Genomic DNA, 18,008 nt, shown 5'->3' with positions numbered 1-18,008 from the left:
GAGGATGTCACGAGATCACTGATTATGTGCTCATATACCAGAGTACGGGAAAGGGTAACCCTGAATATTGGGTTGAGTGTCCAGCCCAAGTTCTACTGGGAGAGGAGACATGCATAAACTAGATGGGACCTACTGTGTAAAAGAAATGCTACCTCTGGGTGAGGCTGTATACTTTTTTTTTCTCCAGGACAGGGTCTCTCTGTGTAGCCCTGGCTGTCCTGGAGCTCACAGAGATCCACCGGCTTCTAACTCTTGAATGCTGGAACTAAAGGATGCACCATCACACTTTCAAAAAGCTTACTTTATGTGTATGATTATTTTTCATTCATGTGGGTATACTGCAGGTGTACCTGGTGTCTGAGGGGAACAAAAGGGGGCACTGTGAGCCACATGGATGCTGGTAACTGAACCCAGGTCTTCTGGAAGAACGGGAAGTGCTCTTAACTCTGGAGCCATCTCTCCAGCCCCAAGGTTTAAATTTTTCTGAATTTTCAAACTGTCCTAAAGTATTTTTATGAGCAGGGTCCTGTGATAAAGCTGGTTTAAGAAAAAGATAAGCAGGTTTGGCTTGAGATGGAGGCTGCTCAGAAGCCTCAGAGGCCTTGCCTTGCCTCCAGGGAAGACCAGCTGTGCTGCTGACCTGCAGGGCGGCACTAACTGCCTGACTTCCTGAGGGCTTCTCCTAAGCCCTAATCCTGGGGCCAAAGACCCAGCACCAGGTCAGCTTTGTTGCCTGTGACCACTGACCTTTTTCTAAGGACAGCTTCTCTCTGATACTTAGATCTGAGGCACTACCTTTCCAGCCTCAAAGAGGTTGCAGGGAAGGGGTAGTCCCTAGGAGGCTGGAGTTGGGAGTTAATCACACTGCAGCCTCACGTGGTAGCTGGACTGGCTTCTGTCTCACTAATTGCATGTGGTGGCCACTGACAGAAAGGTGGAGGTCCCATCCATCTACTCAGCCCTTCTGGTTGCTGTTCACCTGTTTTACCAAGTTCAGGTTCCCTTTCTGTCTTGTTCTGCACTGCTGCATCCTTCCTCTTGGAAAGCCTGCTCATGGGTACCATACATGTAGATACAGAAATACAAACATACACATGGATAGGCAGACACACAGACATAGCCACACAGACAAACATACAGATACACAGAAAACCTAGCTCCCATGGCCCAAGAGCTCAACCCCTTTCTTCCTCTGGTTCTCTTTCATGTCCTCATGTCCTCTGTGAAGAGAAGAAAGCTGGCAGACAGCACACTGTGCCCGGTGTGCCCGATGCCCTAGACCCTGCAGGGATCACATCCTTGTCATCCTCAGCACTGGCTATGACTTGCGAGATGCTTCCCAGCATGCAAAGCACTCCCCAAGGCCCGGTAAGCTTCCCTCATGATCATCCCCACGCTACCAAGGGCAGGCCCATCCTAAAAGAGGGGGTAAGGACGGCATGTGACATGACACGAAAGAATACAACCCACACCTAAGCCTAACCATCACTTGGGGGAACAACAGGTCAGAAGGACACACTAGACAGACCGCCAGCCTACAACCTACAGAAATACAGCCTGCAGGACAGGCAGACAGGCTTTTCTTTTTCCAACAAATATGGAGGGGGTACACAAAAAAGAAGAGACACCAGCCAGTGTGTGGGTTTGTAAACAAAGCAACTGTTAACAAAGACTCCCCTCCTACCTGAGGTCAATGCAGTCTAAGATGCCCAGCAGGATCCTGAAATAAGGACAACAGGAAACTCTGTGTGATACCAAAATGGTTGGTGCAGTAACCCAGTGGCTGATCAGCAAGTACAGTCTAGTGTGGCTACGACGGGCAAAGCGGTGATTTCTCATTGGGCGGGGTGTAGAGATGAAAGGTACTCAGAACAGCAAGAGATTTAATTTTTATTTCTAGAACTGTCCATTTAATATTTTCAGAGCAGGCTGACCTCGGGTAGCTGAAGAGTACTGCATATTGTTGGCACTGGACATTGCTTCTTTCTTTCCTTCCTTCCTTCCTTCCTTTCTTATTTGGTTGTAAGAGATAGGGTCTCACTGCATAGCTCTGGAACTTAAGAGATTCACCTGCCTCTGCCCACCAAGTGCTGGGATTAAAGGCATTGGCTGGACATGGACACTGTTTCTTAGCTGCCACTATGGTATGGGGTTACCATATGAGTTGTATGGCTGAATCCATGTATCTGGGATTTGTGGATGAACTGACCTTGTTAAAGCTTTATGCCATTTTTTCTACCCTGGGTCTATTTGAGATTTTCCATAATAAAATTTAAAAGAACAAATAGGGTTTGGCTGGAGAATCACCCTCTAAGGCTCCTGGGGCTCCCAGCAGCTACTGAAGGAAGGCCACAAGCTATAGACCTGGTGGATATACTGACCCTGAGCTAGATTTGAGCCACTTCCTATGTTCTTCATCTGCCTAGTCACTCACACAATCCTTACAATACCACAGGAAAGAGATCCTGCTTTGGGCTCAGGTGGTGGACTCCCGGGAAACTGAGTTCCAATGCCCACATGTTCATGAGAAAGGCTGGGACAGCCCCAGTGACCCTGGGTGAGTCTGAAATACAAGGCTCACATTAACCCTAACACTTGGGGTATTAGAGAACTCTGCTTCCCTCTGCAGTGAGTTCTGTGGAATCTCTCCCCTTTCCTCACTCTGCTCCTGGTCTTCCTGGAAATGCATCTGCTCCTCGCTGGGGGCATAACGAGCCCCTCAAACAATGCTGACCTTCCACAGTAGGATGTTCCTCACAGAGAAAAGCTTTGGAGACCAGGAGCAAGCCAAGTGTGGCTCACATGTGTATTTTGTTTGGACTGCAAAGTGTTTTTAAATTTTTTGAGTCAACAGTAAAAGGTCAGGTGACTTCACATAAAAATCTAAATTCCAAGCTTCTCCCAAAGCTCTGGGTAACCCACTCACACCAGCTGCCTCCCCGTGTGGGATCTCCCCGCGTGGGATCTCCCCGCGTGGGATCAGAGGCTCAGGGGAAGCTGAGTAGCACCTGTGACCTTAACTAGGCACACACACACTCTGAGTTTGCCACAGACCCTTGGACACAATCCCTGATTGAGGAGTAAGGTGTGTCCAGGTCAAATTGTTGTCTTTTTTTCTCCTTGCCCTCACACAATCCCTGGTTCCCTGATGAACGAGCCTCTCCAAGATCCCATCTGTACAACTGTCTATGGTCCCCAGAGTCTGGGCTTCCCCCAACTAGGACAAACATGATTCCTCACCCACCATAGTGAACACGTCACTAGTGCCTTTCAGGACCTTGGCTGCCTCTGCACTGGCTCCCCAGAGCACAGGTCCACAATTGCTGAGCAGCAGACAATGTCAGGGCAACCACAGACATGGGTCAATACTTCTTCACACCTGGACTGGGCCACAGCCAGTGAGGACAACAGCCAGGCTGGGCACCAGTAGAAATCCTTTTGTCTCTTGTTTAGGCACATGCCTGTCACCCCAGCACTGGAGAGGCTGAGGTCAGAGAATTATGGATTTGGAACCAGCCTAGGCCACAGAGCAAGATCCTGCCTCAGAACAACAGACAACTTTTCACCCCTGGCTGGCAGGTAAAGGCCTGCCCGCCCATCTGCTGTTCTGCATTTAGAGTGCTTGGAGGGAGGACATAGATAGGGTGTGGCCAGGCCCAGGTCGTCTGTCATTTCCTGACTAGAGTATCATCATTCCTGGCCTGCCTGGGTTCTGGGGTGGCCCTGTGTGGGTGTGTGAGCACACACCTTGGCGGGAAGTGATGCACCGGAGCCAGAGTGGGTGCGGCTAGCACAGTGGGACAGGCCTAGCTATCCTGTGTCCCCTGCAGCCTCCAGTGGCCTCTCCATACATTGAGGTGGGAACTTAAGTATCTAACCTCACAGGAGATCGCACTGGGTGGAAGGATGTGACATCATTACCACACATTTCTGACCTCACATGGAAACTGGAACAAAGCCAGCTGATACTCAGTGAGTGGAAGACAGTGCAGACCTGGCCATCTCAGTGTGATCCCTGGAAAACCCACTTAGAGTCTGAAGGAGAGAGCAACTCCAGCAAGTTGTTCCCTCACCTCTACACATGCGCTGTGGCAAGTGGGCCCACATACATCGTACACACACACACACATTAATTAATTAGAGGGACCGAAAAGATGGCTCAATTGTTAAACTCTGGCAGAGGACTTGAGTTCAGTTCTCTGCATGCACAACCAACTGTAACTCTGGCTACAGGGGATCTAACACCTCTGATGTCAAATGGACATAACCACATGCAGATACACATATTTAAATATAATTAAAAATAATAAAAAAAAGTTTGTACAAACGTGTACACACACACTAAACAAATGTTAAAAAATATTCACCAAACCTGGGGCAATGGAAATGGCCCGTGTAAGGACACATGGATTCTGAATCAACCTCACTGGGTCTCATAGAGCCCCTGGAAGATGGTGGCTCTCTGTCCCACCAATTCAACTCCAAGCTGGGGACACTCAGAGGTGGCAAAGAGCAGTCTGCTTGGTACCATGAGACATGTTATTCATGGAACAAGAACCAAGGCCACCCTGATGACGAATGCCCACTGTAGACCAACACCTGAGGAGCCATCGACGGCACTAAAGCTGTAAGTGCCACCTGAGGGAGATGGAGGCAGAGAAGAATCAGTGGAAACACACAGGTAGAAATGGAGGGAAGACCTGAGGGATAAGCTGTTGGGGCAGTCATGGGAGTCACTGAGCATGTATGGCAGGTGAAGGAACCAACAGCCCCATGTGTCCCACAGTCCTATCAGTCCCCAAGCCTGGTAATCAGGATGCAGTCATGTCCGTCCCATAGCAGGAAAGGGCCCATCACACCCAGAGAGGCCTTGACATCAGACACCCATTCTCTCCCCTTCCCTGGAGGGTGGGCAGCAGGCTGCCAGTTCTACCCTCCTCTCACACACTCAGCCAAGTGCCAAGAGGACAATGTCCTGAGGATTTGGAACCAGATTTGAGCCACATTCCCTGCTCTGTCTTCTGAGTCACCTCTCTGAGTCTGTTTCTCTCCCAGAAAACTGGGGACACTAACATAACAATGACCACAACATACCAGCCAGTTTTCAGAGTTCCAGGAGCAGATGGTAAGACACAAAGCCCATATAATCCAAGAAGCACCATCCAACACAAGCTGCCATGTGAGAGGTCACAGGCATGCTGCCCGCCGTGGCCGGGGAGAGGAGCTGCCAGAGCTCACACAGGTAGCATGAGCACAACACCCCGACCTCCGTGTTGACACTGGGTCCAGGAGACAGAGCTTCCCTGTGCTTCTTACCAAACTCCTTCAACCAGTTCTGACAAGGAGGGTAAGGAGCCCTAAGGTGCCATCTCCCACAGCACAGCCCTGGCCTTGGCTGTGACAGCCTTTCCCAGCAAACACTCACCTCAGTAGTAGGTGCCAGCAGGGGTGCCAGCCAAGGTGCTGGTGGAGTGGGAGTGCGGAGAGTGGTGTGGCGGGCAACAGCCCACCGCCTGGCAGTCACCACTGAGACACAGGCAAAGAACACTGAGCCCTTCCTCCCCCTGGGCACAGTAGGCTTGGCATGGACCCGGTCTGCTTCCCGGGCCATGGTAGGATGGGAGCCCAGTGGGGGAGTGGGCTCTTTGGCAGGCTTTCCTTTCCAATAGTGTGCCTGTTGCCCGCCTGCCCCAATGGAGTTGAGCACCAGGAGTGCCAAGGCCTGCTGTCACCTGCATGGCTGTCATACCTGCTGTTGTGACGGGCAGGGCCAGGAATTCCCACTTGTACCAGGCCAGAGGGCAGGCAAGGATGAGTGGCCAGGGCTCTGTTCTGGGCTGGCCCAGCAGCTCTAGCCTTAACTTAACATCCCTTAGGTGGACCCAGCTCTCTCCTCCAATTCCCCTCCCCAAGACCTCATCCCTGCTGATATCCCTTGGGGGGCCTGGAAGTCTCCATACTGGAGTCTCCTGTCAGGAGCAGAGTCACCAAGTAAGCAAGCCATGTCTATGGGAGACAGCAGGGAAGCCCTCCTGACTTACACAGAACTGAAGGAAGCCCAGAGACAAGTGTGATTCAGGTGTGTGCCTGCAAGTCTACAAGAGGCAGCACCAAGCAGGGACAGGAACCAAGGCTCCCCCCAACACACACACCCCCCTCTACCTGATATGGACTTTTTTTTGAGATGGTGTCACGTAGTGTAGCCCAGGATGACCTCTAACTTACTATGAAGCCAAGGATGACCTTGAACTCCTAATGTTGGGATTACAGGTGCTGCCACCATGCCAGGCACAGAACTTCATTTTAAGCCAGGATTGCCTGCTGCTCATGCCATCAAGTAGGGCAGTGAAAACCAAGTTCTGCCACTGCCGCATCTCAGAAGAGACCATAGGTAGAGCAACCCATCAGGAAAGGGGCAGCAGCAAAGTTAGTACATTAGGCTTTGAGAAACACTCACCACCCTCTCTCTGGTTTTACTGGAAAACAAACACTAGACGTCATTAAACAAGCTCAACACTGCCATCCGACACACAGATCTGGGGCTCAGGGAAGAGACTAGCCCAAGGGCTCCCTGGCTCATATCTGCCAGGCCTACAGGCTGCTTCCATCTGCATCCTGAGACCTGACTCAAGGCCTACCAACACCAGGATGAAGGCCAGGCTCCTCACCCTCCTGGGACCCAGGCTGGGCCCTAGCACTTTCAGAGGCAGGAAGCAAGGGTGGTGCAGTGAGTCTACAGCATCCTCAGAGGCACATCCATCCCCAGCCTCCAGGATGAGCTCCACCAGCACCACAGCTCTCCCAGTGGCCCCTGCGTATAGGGTGACTGACTGACCAGATGGTTCAAAGATTTGGGGAAGGTTAGGGTCAAGCCCTGGTTCTTGTCTATGCTTGGTGCCGCCTCCTGCAGGACTTGCAGGCACACATACCCCCACCCATCTGTGATGGGAGAAGGCAAGGCACATATAGAGACTTTCGAACTTGAATCCAACCTCTTGCTGCTCCCTCCCACCCCATTCCCAGTCTTGTGATAAGATCTTCACCCTAAACTCACCCAGAAGGCTCTAACATGGAAGAAAGGATCTCAGGGACCTTGGGATGGGGATTCTCTGGGAATGCAGAGGGAATTCTGGGGGAGGGGGAGGGGTCAGGCCAGACTGGACAGGAGCTTAAGAACCAAGGACAGATGGTACAGGGGCCCTGAAGCTGTCATGCCCATACCTCCCTGCCCCCACTCCATCTCTTCACTAAAATCCTTCTACTAGTTGGTTTCTGCCCCATCCAGAAGAGGCTCCAAGTCCTCATTTGCCTGGACAATGCTCTGAATGGGGCCTCAGCCACAGCTTCTGTGTCCTCGGCAGCCCACCACTCAGTAGACTTCCTAGACCACTGAGACACAGCAACAATTCCAGCTGCCTCTCTGTGTGCCAGACACACTTCCTGCTCCTTGTCACTGCGCCCTGGGAGGCCAGGTGTCAACTCTGGCTTCTGGCAAATTTTGACACTAAGCCCTGACCTTTGGAAAAAGCAGTGCCCGTAGGCTGTAAATCAGCCAGCTCAGGCCTCTGGGACCCTGAGACCAAGGCTTAGCATCTCTGGACCTCATTTTCTCATGTGTGAAATGGGCCCATAGCACAGGTACTGCAAACCTACCATGTGTTAGGCTCTGAGCAGCTCCTCACTCTCTCAGGATACCTGTGTCATCTGCTTTGCCCCACACACCAGCGGCCCTGGTAAATGACACAAGAGTTTGGTACCAGCAGGCTTGGAGCATTAAGCACTCAAGTGTAAGATGCATTAATACTCCTGGGGATACTGTGGCAAGGTCATGAGAGAACAGATGTGAGCTGACAATGCCTGGGCAACACTAGTACCATAGCTGAACTCCAAACTACAGAGGGAGCCTCAGCTGACAGTCTGGGTCTGTCCAGCACTCAGGACGGCCTTGTAACTGGGCCTCCACCAATAACTATGAAATAGCCACTGATGTAAAAGTAAAATTTTTTACTTGAAGAATGGCTATCTCCAGGAAAACTTGTTCCCTGGGAGAGAGCAGCTGAGGGGGAATGCAGGTTGGCTCACCCAGGCTCTGGTCCTCTTCTTCTGGAGTGCCCAGCATGGCTTTCTGCTCCATCCCCTCCCTTCCCCTTTGCTTGGCTGTTCTCCTTGTTGGTCCTTCTCTCTCCTGTACTGCCCACCTAGCCACCGGCATTGGCTGGTGCGGGTTTACCAGAGAGGCAGGGGTTTCCTATGATGTGAACCTGTTCAGGTTCAAAGAGGCCTGCGGAGGAAGTGCGAAGGGGCCAGGAGGGCAATGGTATTGTCCTAGTACCTCTAATGGACAAATGCTTATATGGACTTCCTGACCACCAAGCCTGTGCAAGATATAATGCCTGGCTGGGCGGCGGGGTGCCTTTAATCCCAGGATTTGGGAGGTAGAAGCAAGCGGATCTCTGTGAGTTCGAGGCCAGCCTTGTCTACAGATCAAGTTCCAGGATAGGCTCCAAAGCTACAGAGAAACCCTGTCTCGAATAACCACCCCCACCAAAAAAGATACAATGTCTGCCTCTGATGCACACTTCCTATTACCCAACACCTCCATCCCTCCCAGCCTCCCAGGCCTAGTACCCCCATTTCCTGACCCTGTTGAAGCCTTTAGCTTAGGCTGCAGGGCTTGATCCTGGGGCTATTCCTATTCCTGCAGGGCAGGGCTGCCTGGGGCAGCAGCTCTGAGGTGGCTGAGAGGGCTGGAGGGTCTGAGTCACAGCCAGGTCAAAGAACAGGACCAGAAGGACCAGCTGCCGCTTCTGAAGCTGGGGTTCCAGGAGGAGGGACTGGAGGGAGGGAGGAGCCAGTAGGCCTCCCGCCTCTCCTCCCATCCATATGCTCCCAGCCCCACCCTTTCACAAGGCTGGCCTGGGAGAGCAGGCCCTTTGTTCCAGGCCCTCGGGAACCACGTGACACTTTACTGTCACTGTCACTGCCAGGAACGAGGATGGCCACAGGAGCTTCCAGAGCCTCGAGTGGGCTTTGGGGGCTGTGAGGATGGGCGGTACCTCCTTAGCCCCTGCCACAGGGACAGCGCACCACCCCTGCCTACATGCCTGTGTACACGCAATTCATGCCCACTCCCCAAAGACACCTGTGTCATCTGTCCTGTTCTCCACACCAGTAGCCCTGGGACTATGTCCCCAACCACTCACATAAGCCTGTGCTGTCTCGGCCTAGGTGCTAGCACTTTCTGGGGATATTACTGCTGGGGAGTGTCTTCCTATCCTTCACAGTTGAGGGCAGGCCTTGAGGGGTGAGAGCCCATTGTTTATAAACAGCTAGTGGCTGTCGCTAGGAGCTGTGACTCAGCTGAGTGGTGACTCCTCCAGAAGCTGTTTACTCGGTACAACATCCTGTTCAGGAGGCTCACTGGGGCCCTGGTTCTGCTCCTCTTTTTTCCTGCAGCCTGCTGGCCTGACACTCCTGTGAGGGAGGGAGAGGACAGCCCCCCAGCCCTCCATCCCCACCCCACCACATGCACCGGGGACTGGGACCATCATCAAGTCACTCAGCTCGCTCCTGTGGTTCATGCTGCGTGTACACGCACTGTCTTTGCTGAGGCCAAGGAGAGTGTAGGCCTTGGGTTGCAGGCATACCTCTAACTCTCGGCTCTGACCAAATGGCCAGAAGTGGTACTGCCAACATCTGCACCCTGCAGCCCGAACATAATGTTTACCCACAGAGGGTCTGGAGATGGGAGCTTTCTGAAGTCCCAGTCCCCAGTCACCTGGTCCCACATCAGGCCCTGCCTTTAGCACTTCTCAGTGAACACAAAACATTTCTTGCCCAGTCTGGGCCAGGCTGCTGAAAAGACAGTCATTATCACTACTGTACAGCAGGGAACAGGGAAGCCCAACGAGAGTAAACAATCTGCCTTGGTCACACAGTACCACATCTAAGGGGATGCTCAGACCCATTCAGTTTCTGGGCTGCCCATTTTACTTTGAATCAAGTTAAAGATGACAAAGTATTTATGCCTGTGGCATTGACAGGTGCAGGGCTGCAGGGTCTGTGTCACTGAGAGGGGTGGTCTGTCGTACGGATGAAGTCTGGGCTGGGATTCTGACTTCCATGTACCCTTACCACTACCCCTAACCTGGTTGAAGTTACCACTGTTAGGTTCAAAGAGAAAATCTTTTCTGCCCACAGAACAGTTCAGTTCAGTGATTTCAGGGTGTCCTCACTTACAAAAACCACCCAGTGCAGATACCACTGGATCATACAATGTGCCCAGGCACAATGTGAAAGGCTCCCTCACAGCCACACAGCCGCTCCCTCCCACAATCCCTGCCTTTTTTAAAAAAGGCCAAGGGTGCCTTTGTCCTTGTAGTGCCATCTGTGAGCAGGGTGAGCATCTCAGGGGCTCCCGTGTTTTTGAAGGGCCAGAGCCTCCAAGTGACTTATGGGAAGGTTCATAGAGCCATGGGGGTGTTGCCTTCTGCTCTTTACCGGGAAGGCCAGGAAGGCTGGGAGCACAGCAAGCACAGGCCACACCTGCTCCAGAGTGGGGAAGCTGGGAAAAGCCTGGGAGCCTGGCTCACAGCAGGGCTCCCCTGCTCTGGCTGCCTGCCTGCTGGCTGGCCATTCTACCAGACCACCTATTCATGTGGGTTGCCAAGAAGGGGAGGTCCTGAGAATCTGTGCCCTGCCCTTGGCCACTCCCACTGGCTTTGGGCCCAATAGATTTCAGTATTGCCAAGATTGAAGTTTCTCTCCATGCAGCTAGGGCTAGTTCTGCCTCCTCCGCCCTGGGCCTGCCCCCAGGATGCCCTGCCAGCAGCCTCTGCCCAACTGGAAGGATCCAAGTGGCAGCTGTGAGCTGGGGTCAGGACAGAATTCCAAAGCACCTGATGGCTGTTGGGTCTCTTTTCCTTGTTGGTCTTGGCCCACAAAAAGAGCTAATCTCTGCCTCAGACATGCTGTATGTTCAAAAGGAATATTCAACAGACAAAGAACGGGACCTCACATGAGCCACTTGTTCAGAAAAAATGGTAGCCCAAAGCTGCCCCGGGTTGGTTCTCCCTGGGAAGAATCAGGTATTCTTGCTAATTCAGAGGTATGACACCTCCATTGCAAAATGTAACCTGAACATGGCTTCGGTGACAAATGCCAGTTTCTAAACCTCTTCAGTTTCTCTTCCTAAGTAGGAAGGGAGCAAGATCTGTAGCGAGGTCTGGCCACCTAAGACCACAGGGCCCTGGGCCACATAGCAGCTCACCCACGTCGGCCTGGTGAAGTCTCCTGGCACCTATTGGGTGCCTGTTCAAGAGCTGGCGATAAGCCAGCAAGCAGAAGAGACATAAAGCCACCTTTGGAGCTGGAGGACATTGCTCAGTTGGTAGAGTGCTGCCCAGCATGCATGAGGCCCTGGATGGTGTATACCTACCACCCTGGCTCTGGGGAGCTGGGGGACTTCAAGGGCATCTTTGGCTACATATGGAGTTGGAGGCCAGCCTGAGTTACATGTTTTGTTTTGTTTCAAAACAAAAACAACAATAACAAAAAAACACAATCCACCCCCCCCCCAAAACCCACATCTGCCCTGCAACCCTAGGGCACTATGAGCAAAATACATGTTTGAAGGTAAGAATGCTATAGGGAAACAAACAAATAGAACAGGGTGGGTACAAAGGAAGTCACTGCAATTTTCAACCAGCCAGGAAGCCCCACACTTCATGGGTACAGCGGTTACAAGTGTCCTATTTCTCATCCTTACCCACAGCTAGAGTGTGCTTGCCCACAGTGTTGGCAGGTAAATGGATGCACACCTGCGTAACACAGCACACATCCTGCAGTGTTCCCTCCTTCCAGAACTGCCCCTCCTTCCAGCTGGGGCTCCCGGCACGGTGGATGCACAAGCACCTACATGAACAGGTGATCCGATGGCTCCTGGGTTTTCAAGTTCCTGACTATTCAGAACTCCTCCAGATCAGGAGCTTCATGGAGGAGGAAGGGCACACTGTCTGCCCACCTGTTCCCGTGGAGGTGTTATTTTGCTACAGAGGAGAATGAAGCAAAACACCAAGGCTGGAGCCGGCCAGCAAAGGAAGGTAGAGGAGGTGGCAGCCAGGCTTTCTGGGAAGCAGGCACACATTCCCTTAGAACAACAGCAGGGCCCTTCCCAGAAATCAGCCTGCCCTGGCATGTCAAGTCAGCTCTGGTTCAGGGCAGGGATCACCCTCCTTCCTGGCTGGCCGGAAACAGTTTTAGGGAGAGTGTGTGGCCACTAGCTAAGTAAAGGGTTTTCTGGTGCAGCTTGGCCTGTGTGGAGAAGACCTCACCAAGGGATAGCCAGAGAGGTTGAAGAATCTATGGGTGAGGGGAACCCACAGCCAGGCCCTTGTGCCGAGCAGGCAATGATCACCCAGGGTTCAGGAACTGCAGGAGTCAGGACAAATGGGCCCTTGTGGTACGGGGGACTGTTTACTAAGCCAGGGACACTGTGTGCCCAGAGCTGCCACCAGCCTGCAGCCCAGGGCTGGGAAGCCCTTTTTAGAAGGACCTCCCGAGTTGCCCTGGCCTGAAGAGGGCTCCAGACTCCCGCAGGCTGCTAGATGGCAGGGCTAGCGCCTACTGCTCTTTTCCCACAGAACTTTCCCACCAAAGCAGTCCCTAAACAGGGCTGGTGACACTGTTACCCGCTGGCTCTCTACAACCTTTAGGCTTTGTATCTGCATTGGCGCTTTTCTTGAAAGCAAAACTCAGATGCTCTGCATCTGTCTGTCCATATCTGGGAACTTAACAAGGGAACAGCAAAGGCTAGGCACCCCCTCCTGCTGAGGCCTGCTAGAGGTCTCCAAGCCCTCATGGAGTAAGAGAATAACTATGCCTGCAAGGTGCTAGGAGGAGCCCTTTCCAGCCACTGAAAGGCTGGGTGTCTGGGAATGACTATCAACGGATGAACAGATGGGAAAATGGACACTGGGGCAGTTAAGGGCAAAGGCTCACAGCCCCACCCCACAGCTAGGATGTGATCATGTATTTCCCTCTCCCCCTTCAGCACTAGCCCCCACACAGATACTTGTCCTTCCACATAAGGCTCAGCCACCGGCAGGCCTGTCATGTCTGGGGACATATACACCAGCGATTAACAATGACAAGGGCCCATAGTTACTCAAATGTGGGCCTGAGCGTCCAAAGGCGGGGAAAGGATCCTCAGTCACGCATGTGCACACAGAGCACACACTGATCCCACATCTCCCAAAGCAGCCAAAGACACAGCTGCTCCATCTTGAAGGCCCAGAGGCTTGGGAGGCCGGCATCTTCCCCACAAGGAGAGAGTGTGACCTGGTAGCTCCCTCCCTCGGCCCCTACATCTGGTCTTTTGTGTCCAGCACCTGTTCCTGACAGGGCTGCTGGGAGCAGTGGTGGAAGCAAGCACTCTGTGAAGGGATGTCCTGGCCCTGGCTGCTGGGAAGGAGATACTCTCAGAATTGCAAAGATTTTGAGAATATGAGTCTTAGCCCCTTCCCACCAGACACTGCCTGCCCACATGCTCCCTCCAGCCTCCAGCTGCCACCTCTATGGCCCTCAGGGCTTAATTCAAGCCAGGCAAACCAGCTGCCTCTTTAGTCTAACCTGCAGCGTGGATATTCCGAGGCTTGAAATTGGCCTGGGGGAGGCAGTGGATGATGGCAAGGTCACCTCAAATGGCTCAGACAACAGACTCAACTTCACAGGGTCTTTCTGGGAAAATCTGTGGAGTCAATTCTGGGCCTGCAAGTGTCCCTGCCTGTTGCTTGCTCCAAGAGTAATCACTTCTGGAGAACCCTGCAGCCATCTGTCTACAGTGCTGAGTACACTCCCTGTACCGTTGGAGGGCCTGCTTGTGTGGTGTCTGGTAGAACACACACACACACACACACACACACACACGCCACGTCTAAGTGTACAGGGAGGTCACAGAGGATGGGGTTAAAGAGCCTGCTCAAGTCCAAGCCAGGATTTCCACCAACCTAATTTGATCCTCCCTTCTGACTTCCAGAGACCTGCTAGCACCCACCCCTCCTTGTGACAGGGGACAGGAGATGGTGCAGACAATCAAGGCTGGGCCTCAGCCAGGCATGGGTGGGAGGGGCAGGAATTCTTTTAAAATGGATCCAGTTCAGGTGGGAGCAGACCCAAGGTTTCAATACCCTTTCAATACCCCACCCCATCCCACCCCCCAGTCTGAACTTTACTGGGCCATCACTCATCCCCAGTCTCCTGGGTCAGGCCACCTAAGGCCAGGACGGAATCCCCAAAGAGGTGGAAGAGGAGGTGGGCTACACAGACCCATCTCTCCCCATCTCCTCTGGTAATAAAGGACTGCAGGTGGCACTCAAGAGAAAAATCTCTGCCCTCTCCAGGAGAGGACCCCTCCCAGCAGCCTTTGTAAGAGGCAGCGCTACAGAGCCAAGCAGGCAGAGCTGTGAAGAAGGTAGGGTGCCCAGACAGAGGTGGGTTTGGGCTTCAGGCTCTGGTTTCTACTCCCTCCATGCTGGGAAGGTATAAGTAGGACAATCCTGGCCACTGTTTACCCCATTCTTGCCTCTCCTCTTGGGCAAACACCCACCAAGGGCTTACCCAAATTCTGCCTCTGTCCCTCCTGTGAACAGAGCAAGTGTGTCCAGCGTACAGCAGATGACATCACAGCAGCCTCCCACCCGTGGAAGTTGTACACACCCCTCTGGTCTAACAGATCCAAGAACAAGCTGCAGCCCAAGCTTATCAAGCAGGAGTATGGGCTCCCTCCTGGGGCAGGGAGTCACCAACATCTCACTGCCACACCCAGTCAGAAAGTCTGGAGGTCATCTCCTCACATCCACCCCATTCTAAAGTTCACCCTACCCATCCAGTCCATCCTGCCCTCTCCTCTACGCTGTGAGGCCACTCCAGGTGGTCAGAGGCCTCTTCTTTTCCAGCTATGCTGGCCTCTTCTTTGGCTGTGTCCTTGGGCAGCCTTCAAGCACAGGGTTGGGCTCCACAAGTGAACACAGCACCTAAGGGAATGCACAGCCACACAGCCCCTTGCAGGGAAGGCAGGAGTAGGAATTCTCTTGCAGAAAGGAAAGGAGAAAGAGGACACAGATGGATTCTGAAGGATGGTGGCACACATCTTTGATCCCAGCACTTGGGAGGCAGATCTCTGTGAGTTCAAGGCCAGCCTGGTCTATGTGGGTGTACCTTTCTCAAAAAATGAAATGAAAAACAGACTGGCTTAGCAATCATGTCAGGATATCCAGTACTAGCCTCAAGCTGGGATTCAAGCCTGGGGTCCAGCTCCACAGTCAGTGTATCCAAAGCCTCACCTGAAGCCCTGAAATCTTCCAGGTGAGATGGACTCAGGCAAGTGAAGGCCCTGGGCCCAATATCTCACTTCCCATGTAAATCCCCATGTAACTCATGGGGTAGTATTTATGTATAGAATGAACTGGCAGGCAAAGGGGATGACGAGCCACAGATGGAGAAACAGATCAGGAAGGAAAAGTATGGGGGGGTCGTCTGGCTAGTCAGCTGGTTTAGAACCTCAGTCTTGTATTACATGAGCTCCTGTATGCCTGGCACTGACATTCTACCACTGCCCAGCTGTCACTCAGGTATCCAGGAAATGGCCTCTGTTGCTAGGGGATGGCCTGATGCTTGGCAGCTGCAGCTTGGGGTGATGGGAAGAGGGACTAGACTGGGGTTTCCCTCAGGAAGGATCCAGGGGGCGAGGGCTGCTAGGTCCTGTGCAGAGGGTGTGGGTGGACCAACCATGAGAGGTACCCAAGCAAACTCAGAACTAAGGGCCACACATAGACTGTGGGAAAGCCCCTAGCTGGAAGTCTTCCTGCAGGTATTTTGGGGGACTGCAGTTGCCAAGCAACTGTGCTAGGTTGCCATGGGAACTCTCTCTTCTTCTGGGGCTTGTCATTTTTAGGGGGAATGCCACAATCCTTCATCTCTACCTCCTCAGGCTGGCTTAGCTACCCGTAAGGGAACCTGGAGGCTCCCCCAAACCCACCCCACCTGCGAGGAAGCCACCTATCCACACCGTTAAGAAAAGACTCCTCACGGGTAAGAAAAGACTCCTCAGAGTTCATTGTTTATTTATTTTAAGACTCACGACGTACCTCAGGATGACCTTGAGCTCATAACCCTCTTGCCTCAGCTGGGGTTATAGGAAAGGACCACTGTGATCCTCTAAGACAGAGGATTCTTTTGAGGCTTGAACCCCAGCAAAACACAGAAAGCAGAGCTGAGGCTCTCATTAGCATTAGAGGAATGAAAAAACTGTTTAATTTGTTTACATCTCCATTCCTGCTAATCACCACCTCAGGGCCTTCCCGCCCTGCCAGGGCTCTGACCACTGCAAGCCCTGTGTAATTGAAAGGCATTCTTGGCTCCAGCGGGCGCCTGGCTCCTCCCTGGCTTGTCTGCAAAGGAGTGTCACCTGGGGCTTGCCATTACCCAGCTAGGGGTTGTCCCCACACCCTGCCAACCCTCCCCCTCAGAGAGCTCTGAGCTGCTACAGTGCAGGTTCAAGGGACCAACAGTGTATGCGGGTATCAGGACTCCCAGCATGCCCCTAAAGAGCACAGTTCCTTCCTGGCATGGGATCCTCACCCGCCATACTTTTGGATGGCTGATTGAAGCTGAACCCAGGTACTGAGACCTCAGTCACACCCTCTCCCATCAGACCAGCTGCAGGCCCCATATACCTGCCCTGTGTTATAACCTGTTCAGCACTCTCCACCTGAGACCACATGTGCGCAACTCTCCATTAACTACTCTGTTAACGAGCTCAGGGCTGAGCCTGGACCCAGCACCATTCAAACAGGGGTGCGGCCAAAGAAGGGTGAAAGTGAGAAATGGCCTCCACTCCAGACACTCTGCAGCCCATTCCACATTGTCCTAACAACCTGCATACCAAAGGGCATTTAAGAAGACCACACTGGGGGCTGGAGAGATGGCTCAGTGGTTAAGAGCATTGCCTGCTCTTCCAAAGGTCCTGAGTTCAATTCCCAGCAACCACATAGTGGCTCACAACCATCTGTAAAGAGGTCTGGCGCCCTCTTCTGGCCTTCAGGCATACAAACAGAATATTGTATACATAATAAATAAATAAATATTTAAAAAAAAAAAAAAAAAAAGAAGACCACACTGTAACCTGCCAGGAGCACACCTCCTTTTGGGACAGTTGAAATTGCTGAGGCAAGATCCCTTCCAGTCCTATACTGCATGGGTATAGGACTTTTCTTAAGGCTACTTCCTGAAGCCTTCCAGACCTGGGGCTTGTGGCCTGTGGTAACAGGAGAGTTGTCTGGAGGCTGGTGAAGCAAAGCCCTGGCCTGAAGGTGTGTGCATGTGTGTGTGGGGGGGGGTGGGGTGAGCTCAGATGTCCTCCTCAACAGCTACGAGCTACCTGCCTAGTTTGATTTCCTTCAGTGTGTGTCATCAATGATGAGACTCCTGACCTTTTGACAGTTTGCTTTGGTCTCCTGGCAACCAGATGAGCCCTTTGTGGAAACTCAGAGCAGCGCAATGCAATACAATGCTGGACGGAAGTGGGGACACCAGAAGTCACAGCGCCACCTGCTGGTGCTACCATTGGCAGCCTCTAAGCCTCATGCCTCCAGCTGCTCCCCTAATACTTGAGGGAATCTGGCCTTTACTTTGACCTCATTACAGGTTAAGCTTTGTCCTACCTAACGATCTTGGGTCCTGTACGTACAGTCAACATGAGGTTAGACTGGCAAGCACTAGGGTCAGGGCCCATCCTAACCCAATATCCTTACAGTAATGGCAACAACTAGACAGAGACACAGGGAGGCAGCCTGTGGAGGCAGAGGGCTTGGAGTGCCATGTTTAGGAGGATCTAAAGCTAAGGCCTATGGCCATGCCAGAAGCTGACGAGAAAAGAAAGACACGCTTTCCTGCAGCCTTAAGAGAGGACTCAGTGGTACGGATGCCTTGATTTTAAGCTTCTGGCCTCT

At 52.7% G+C, this 18,008-nt stretch overlaps 1 protein-coding gene across 2 annotated transcripts in view; it reads right to left on the bottom strand.

Moving 5' to 3' along the window:
• Nucleotides 1-18,008, bottom strand: part of Ralgds (ral guanine nucleotide dissociation stimulator) — a 42,357-nt gene that overhangs the window by 20,800 nt on the left and 3,549 nt on the right. The gene's annotated exons all lie outside the window — the stretch shown is intronic.

The sequence above is a fragment of the Microtus pennsylvanicus genome, chromosome 9, assembly GCF_037038515.1.
Source record: "Microtus pennsylvanicus isolate mMicPen1 chromosome 9, mMicPen1.hap1, whole genome shotgun sequence".
NCBI lineage: Eukaryota > Metazoa > Chordata > Mammalia > Rodentia > Cricetidae > Microtus > Microtus pennsylvanicus.
This window is presented reverse-complemented; position numbering and strand designations above follow the sequence as displayed.